Consider the following 8,096-nt stretch of genomic DNA (forward strand, 5'->3'; position numbering starts at 1 on the left):
AGCCCTGGACTGCAAGGGAAGTAATAGGTGAACTGCTGAGGAGGAGCTGCATGCCTAAAGTTCGCATTATACAAAACCATTCGATGGATGCTTTTGTTGGAAGTGCTGGCAGTTGCAGTGCAGTGACACCGTGGAAAGCTAGGGCAACTGTAAAATGAAGCCTAATACAAAATAGACGGAACTCTCCCGCTAAAGTAGCGAATAAGGGTCAATGTTAAGCACGCGGACAAGATGCGATGTAAACCAAGTGCCTTACCTAGGTGCAGTTATAAACCTGAGTTGTTAGGCTGTTAGAATGAGAATGATGTAATGAGAGAAACTTCTTGGCTGGTAGCCGGGAGTAACTCGGGCTGAATGGAAGGGAAATGTGGTGCTTTCCCAGTGATGGATATAATGTTTTTAATGGCCCTCTTTATGTTTTTGTCTATCTGATGGGCAGCAGCCACATTCAGTTCAATATAACTTCCTGTGAGTTTCCTGTAAATCACTCCGCTGTGCAGAAGCACCTCGCGCGCGTGTGTGTGTTTGGTGTGGTTTGGGGGTTTCCTCACACAGTGTATAAAAGAGGGCGAAGAAGAGAAACAAACAAGACAGCAGGACACCTCAACCAGTTGGAAGTCATCGCTGAAGAATATGGCTACTGAAGTGGACTGTGGAATGGTAAGGCTCTGCTCACATCATGCCTTTTTTGTTACTAATACTTTTTTATTTCACAGAAAACAAAAACAGTGGGGAGTATAGTCAAGAACAATCCTCACTGAGATGCGTGTTATTTATTCTTGGCAGAATAACATGAAATGTATAATAAATAGTTTATTTAAAAATTAAGTATGAGATGTCAGCGTGCAGCTCTCTCCATGCCTGCAAAGTGGAGCTTTATTCAGCAGCTAACGGCATACCTTATGTTTTTGTTAAACTCATACCTGGCTATTCTGCATGTTGCTATATGTAAAATAAATAATTGTATTGTGAAATGTCCTTTCTTTATTCCCATTTAAATGTGAGTGCCACTAAAAAGACTTTTCCCACTGCATTAATAATAAAAAAAAAAATGAAAATAGATAAATTGTTATGGGATGCTCATAAATATTTACCTCTCTCTCTCTCAGGAGTACTTTGTTCGGCCATGGGAGTGTCCAAAGGGGGACCCCCCTGTCCCTGTCCCGCAGCCGTACCACTCCGTGTTTGTGAAGAGCACCCACGCCTCTCTGCAGGCTGTGACTGGCGCAGAACTGCTCAGTAGCGGCCCGGCGTTGATAAAAGTGAGCGTGCTCAATGCCTCCAATACCAGGATGGTCCAAATGGATCTGGACAAGAGCGACACCGTTGGGAAGCTGAAGGAGAAGTTCCTGCAGCAGTGCCCGGACCACTCCGGAAACCTGAATCTCGCCTGCAATGGAAAGCCAGTGCTGGAGAGCCAGACCCTGAATGAGCTGAACCTGAAAGAGAGTGCCCTGTTCGTCACTTACCAGAGGTGCGTCGGAGGCTAGACCGAGAGAGATCGACAATTTTGCTTTCTTCTTATTCCATTTTGAAATTGAAAGTAAACTCGTATTGCAGAGCAACGCCAAGAGAAACCTGTAAGCTCTGACTTTACCTAGTAACTACTGACCCACTTGCATACTGAACACAATACAATCAACCAATCAAGTAAGCAGAAAGCTATGTTATATCTCATTCACTTCATAAATCATAAATCTTGGCAGTGGGACATCTATGTAATTGTAAAAAATAATAAAAATAACTACTTGACGCTTTCATTCTGTTTTTTATTGTACTCCCCGCGTTGTAATTTTATACCTTTATACTTTTATCTGCTCTGGAAACCTCTCTGCTCTATGATTGCAAGGCGCTATATAAATAAAATCGACACACGTATTTTATTTATTTATTTTTTTTTCTGACATTTTGCTTTCTTCTTATTCCATTTTGAAATTGAAAGTAAACTCGTATTGCAGAGCAACGCCAAGAGAAACCTGTAAGCTCTGACTTTACCTAGTAACTACTGACCCACTTGCATACTGAACACAATACAATCAACCAATCAAGTAAGCAGAAAGCTATGTTATATGTCATTCACTTCATAAATCATAAATCTTGGCAGTGGGACATCTATGTAATTGTAAAAAATAATAAAAATAACTACTTTACGCTTTCATTCTGTTTTGTATTGTACTCCCCGCGTTGTAATTTTATACCTTTATACTTTTATCTGCTCTGGAAGCCTCTCTGCTCTATGATTGCAAGGCGCTATATAAATAAAATCGACACACGTATTTTATTTATTTTTTTTTCTTCTGGCATTTTGCTTTCTTCTTATTCCATTTTGAAATTGAAAGTAAACTCGTATTGCAGAGCAACGCCAAGAGAAACCTGTAAGCTCTGATTTTACCTAGTAACTACTGACCCACTTGCATACTGAACACAATACAATCAACCAATCAAGTAAGCAGAAAGCTATGTTATATGTCATTCACTTCATAAATCATAAATCTTGGCAGTGGGACATCTATGTAATTGGAAAAAATAATAGAAATAACTACTTGACACTTTCATTCTGTTTTTTATTGTACTCCCCGCGTTGTAATTTTATACCTTTATAATGGTAATGGTATAAATAAATTATTTTGATTGTCTATCTCACTAACCAAAGAAATGAAACATGTACATAGAAATCAGATCAACTAAATAAAAAACAGCACTAGCCAAATATGTTTTCAGGCAGGGACATACAACTGTACACTTAAGCACAGTGCTTCACCTGAATCATTTAATCTGATACCACCATCTACATTTCCAGCTGTACAAATGGATAATGTCTATATGTAAAATCCACAGAGTAGGAACATTTTCGAAACATTTATATTATATTAAACTGCAGAAACTAAATTAAGTCTATAATCCTTCTCATAGCTATCAATAAATTAAGGATGTAAGTAAATAAATGAAACCTTCAGTGGTTTCTTGATATGAATGTTAGGTTAATACGATCACGTTAGTTTTTATTTGGCAGGATTGTTTTTGTCTGATTCTGATTAGGCAAATGTGATTTCAGTGCTAGTTTGTACTTGGCAGGATTGTTTGTTTGTTTGCTGACCAGGTTACTCTACAGGGTTGGAGTCCTGATCTATGTGGTCACTTCTGGCACTACGATCTTTACTTCACTCTAGTGTGTTTCTTTTGCACCTCTGCACCTTGAACTAATGCACTTGTTGTACATCTCTCTGGATAAGAGCGTCTGCTAAATGCCTGTAATGTAATGTAATGAATGGTAGGCTATGCTATGAAAGATTGCTACATCAATATCATGATATGATATGCATGCGGTTATACTTAACGGGATCAACATCATGTTTTTGTTTCCCATATTTGTTTGTCATCATTTTCTGTGCAAAAACAAACTGACACAGCAAGATGGCAATAATACTTAGTTTCAGATTGAGCAGGGTAGCGCTATTTGATAACCCACTTCCACCACTTTTGATAACCAGTATTGCATGGTGTGAGCGGCTAAATAATAATAAGACCTGTCCAGGGTGTATTCCTGCCTCTCGCCCAATGCACGCACGGATGGGCTCCTGCAACCTTGACCAGGATGAGCGGGTATAGATAATGGATGAATGTTATTTATGGTTCTGTGGTGATTGCTTCCCTGGTCCACAATTGGTTCATCCCCAAACGAAATCTTACTCTCCTCCTATATTAAAAAAAAAGTTCTGAGAACCACCAAACTCAGCACACATAATCACATCTTCACATGCTGTCAGAATAATGAATAATTAATATTTACAACTAGTTGTTACCAATAGAGACAGGAGAAGTCAAATTTTGGCAGAATGATTGCATCCCCCCTCCCCTCCCCTCCCCTCAAACCCTCTTCTGTCAATACTGGTAACAAAAGTTGTAGATACTTATGCAGAGGTGTGTAATGGGTTCTGTAAAAGCTCCTCTCCCCACAAACCACGCAGTCCGCAATTCTGGGGGAAACACAGGTTTTATTGTGCGCTTTAAACACACCAACGGGTAAACGAACAAACAAACATGAAAACACTCGATCAGACGCCATGTTGCTCCGACGTGCGTCTCTCGTTCCAGCGCCCCTGGTCTCACTGCAGGCAGAACAGATGAAGTGTTACCAATCAGTGTAGTTGCCGACATCTGTGGTTGCAGGCCAGCTAAAACTGCTCCCTCTTTGCCTGCAGATGGTGCCCTAATCACACCACTCCTCTACAAGGTGATCATGGTTGGAGATTTGAGTGACTGTCAGACTTTGCATTTTTAAAATAGGAGTGGAGTCACTTCAGGCAGTTCCAAAATGGCAGACTCCCCCTCCTTCAGACTTTCTCGTCTCTGTTGGTAACAAACGGCTGTACATATTAACAGCATATGAGGAGGTGATTACGCATGATGAGATTGATCATTGTTTGACCTTTTCTTTTTTAGTATAGGAGGAGAGTCTGATTTTGACAGCTTTGAAAATGCACAAATGTAACTGTATTACTAATGAAAGTTTGAAAATACAGCATATGAAGAGATGGATGGCAGAAGAATCATACTAACCAGACAAACAATTTGACTCCCCATTTTTTCAAACTGTTTTCTCTGGATTATTCAAATCATTACACCCATTATAGCACGTTTCTGAGAAATGCCTGTGAAGACTTGTGATGTTTGATGTATTTCACTGCAGAGTAATTTTGTAATAATATATATTTTTCAAATCCAATTGTTTTTTTGGATTCTACAGAGCCCCTAAAGGGCCATGGTTGAAAAATAAATAAATAAATAAATAAACAAAAAACTATTTTGCATTGTGTTCCTTTGCAATAGTTTTCTGTTCCCTTGTAACATTTTGCTTTTTTCAGTGTAAACACATGACAACTAAATGACCTCTATGTATATCCCATACATCACTATAGGTGATCACAATCAAATACCTCCCCTAAAGGAACAGTCACACATAACTTTATAATAATAACTTTATTGCAATATTAAATATTAAATATGATGTAGAGCAATCATATATTACAACATTCACATTCAGTTTCAAATCAGTTCAAATATATGTAATTATCAAAGAACGAAACAACTATTTAGACTAATGATGAGGTAAGAAGAAGGCATTGTACAAAGGGGGTGATTGAGAAGCTCTTCATTCAGACTATTTGGACTTCATTTCATTTGTATATCTATCTGGCTTTCAGTTTTATAAGTGCTTTTTGGTGTAGTAGATGAGATGATCCATAACAGACAAGTGGAAAAAACATAATAAATATTTAAAGAACAAGTTTCCAAATCATATAAAGACTTCTATTTATCTGCCTTAAATTGAGGCAGCTTCGTGTCTGTCGACAGAAAGTAAAAGACCAGAATAAGAGGAAACAGAAAAGTGACGACTTCCTGGGATTGGTTTGTTGCCATGGCACCACTTGTAGTGCTGATAGTTGTTGTAGTTGTGATGGTAGTGTTCAGAATTTCTGTTTTAAGACAAACGTTGAAATATGCACACTTTATTGACAATACATTCATATCAAAATCGGGTTGTATTAAAAAACAAAAGACAAACAAACAGTGAAAACAGATGCATATGAGAAATTAATATCAAGAGTAATGTGCCACATCAAAGCTAATTGTCAAAGGAGGTAAGAACAACTTTGGTGATGGATATTATTAATAGTTTATAATTTATTATATCAATTCTAATTATATTATAATAATATCCATCACCTAAGTTGTTCTTACCTCCTTTGACAACTAGCTTTGATGTGGCACATTACTCTTGATATAACTATTAATTTCTCATATGCATCTGTTTATAATAATAATACAATTCTTCTTCTTCTTCTTCTTCTTCTTCTTCTTCTTCTTCTTCTTCTTCTTCTTCTTCTTCTTATCATTATTATTATTATTATTATTATTATCATTATTATTACTATTGTATGAACATCATGACCAGCCCAGAGATGAGGTTGGACATGGAAGCCAATAGTAGCATCAAAAAAGCAAAATTAAGTCTAAATAACACCAGAACCACTGGAGCTAAATTAGTACTGTGGACGGCTGTTGAGAGCGAAAATTAATGCATTATATGCTATGATTTATGTCATCATCGCATCACCATAGTTCATGCATCTTCCAGTCAGTATCTGAACTTTTCTATTAATCATTAAGCAGTAATTAACCTGAGGTCATTTAGAAGCAGGGTCTGCAATTTCAACAACTGTTGGTTGTTAATACAACAGCACATTTCAAGATTTGTCACTTACCAGTGCTATTGACTGGAATAGAGCTTGGACCAGCAGTTGCTGTTGTGGGAGCTAGACTTGTAGTCATGGCTGCAGTTGTAGTTCTGGCTGCAGTTGTAGTCAGGGCTGCAGTTGTAGTTCTGGCTGCAGTTGTAGTCAGGGCTGCGGTTGTAGTTCTGGCTGCAGTTGTAGTGTGGGCTGCGGTTGTAGTCAGGGCTGCGGTTGTAGTTCTGGCTGCAGTTGTAGTTGGAGCTACAGTTGTAGTCGAGGCTGCAGTTGTAGCAGAAGCAGCTGTTGCAGGAATAAAAATTCATTTTAATAATTAACTAATATTATAATTTGTTGTAAAGTAAATAAAGAACAAATACACACGGTGCATAATATTTTGAATGACCCTGTTTATGTTTTTGTCTCTATCTGATGGGCAGCAGCCGCATTCAACTCAGTATAAAGTCCTGTGAGTTTCCTGTAAATCACTCCCCTGTGCAGAAGCACCTTGCACGTGTGTGCGTGTGTGCGTGTGCGTGTTTGGTGTGGATTGGGGGTTTCCTCACACAGCAGTGCATTGCGGAGGTATAAAAGATTTGAGAGGCGAAGGAAAGAAACAAACAAGACAGCAGGACACTGCAACAAGTTGGAAGTCATCACTGAAGAATATGGCTACTAAACTGGGCTATGGAACGGTAAGGCTCTGCTCACATCATGCCTTTTTTGTTACCAATACGTTTTTATTTCACAGAAAACAAAAACAATAAAACAATGGGGGGTACAGTCAAGAACAATCCTCACTGAGATCGGTGTTATATATTCTTGACAGAATAACATGAAATATATAATAAATAGTATATTTAAAAATTAAGTATGAGTGTCAGAGTGCAGCTCTCTCCATGCCTGCAAAATGGAGCTTTAGTCAGCAGCTAACGGCATACCTTATGTTTTTGTTAAACTCATACCTGGCTATACTGCATGTTGCTTTATGTAAAATAAATAATTGTATTGTGAAATGTCCTTTCTTTATTCCCATTTAAATGTGAGTGCCACTAAAAAGACTTTCCCCACTGCATTAATAAATAAATAAAAAAACAAATGAAAATAGATAAATTGTTATGGGATGCTCATAATTATTTACCTCTCTCTCTCAGGAGGACTTGCCTCGGGAGCGTCCAAAGGGGGACCCCCCTGTCCCTGTCCCACAGCCGTACCACTCCGTGTTTGTGAGGAGCACCCACGCCTCTCTGCAGGCTGTGGCTGGCGCAGAACCACTCAGTAGTGGCCCGGCGTTGATAAAAGTGAGCGTGCTCAATGCCTCCAATACCAGGATGGTCCAAATGGATCTGGACAAGAGCGACACCGTTGGGAAGCTGAAGGAGAAGTTCCTGCAGCAGTGCCCGGACCACTCCGGAAACCTGCATCTCGCCTGCAATGGAAAGCCAGTGCTGGAGAGGCAGACCCTGAATGAGCTGAACCTAAAAGAGAGTGCCCTGTTCATCACTTACCAGAGGTGCGTCGGAGGCTAGACCGAGAGAGATCGACAATTTTGCTTTCTTCTTATTCCATTTTGAAATGGAAAGTAAACTCGTATTGCAGAGCAACGCCAAGAGAAACCTGTAAGCTCTGACTTTACCTAGTAACTACTGACCCACTTGCATACTGAACACAATACAATCAACCAATCAAGTAAGCAGAAAGCTATGTTATATCTCATTCACTTCATAAATCATAAATCTTGGCAGTGGGACATCTATGTAATTGTAAAAAATAATAAAAATAACTACTTGACGCTTTCATTCTGTTTTTTATTGTACTCCCCGCGTTGTAATTTTATACCTTTATACTTTTATCTGCTCTGGA

General features: G+C 38.8%; 1 long non-coding RNA gene across 1 annotated transcript; it reads right to left on the reverse strand.

Moving 5' to 3' along the window:
• Nucleotides 1–5,138: 5,138 nt before the first annotated feature.
• On the reverse strand, nt 5,139–7,460 carry LOC118227948. Its single transcript, XR_004765385.1, has 3 exons — nt 7,375–7,460; nt 6,267–6,536; nt 5,139–5,477 (listed from the first exon to the last, which is right to left on the reverse strand). It is a non-coding gene; the product is annotated as an uncharacterized LOC118227948 (long non-coding RNA).
• Nucleotides 7,461–8,096: the final 636 nt, after the last annotated feature.

The sequence above is a fragment of the Anguilla anguilla genome, chromosome 5 (assembly GCF_013347855.1).
Source record: "Anguilla anguilla isolate fAngAng1 chromosome 5, fAngAng1.pri, whole genome shotgun sequence".
Classification (NCBI taxonomy): Eukaryota; Metazoa; Chordata; class Actinopteri; order Anguilliformes; family Anguillidae; genus Anguilla; species Anguilla anguilla.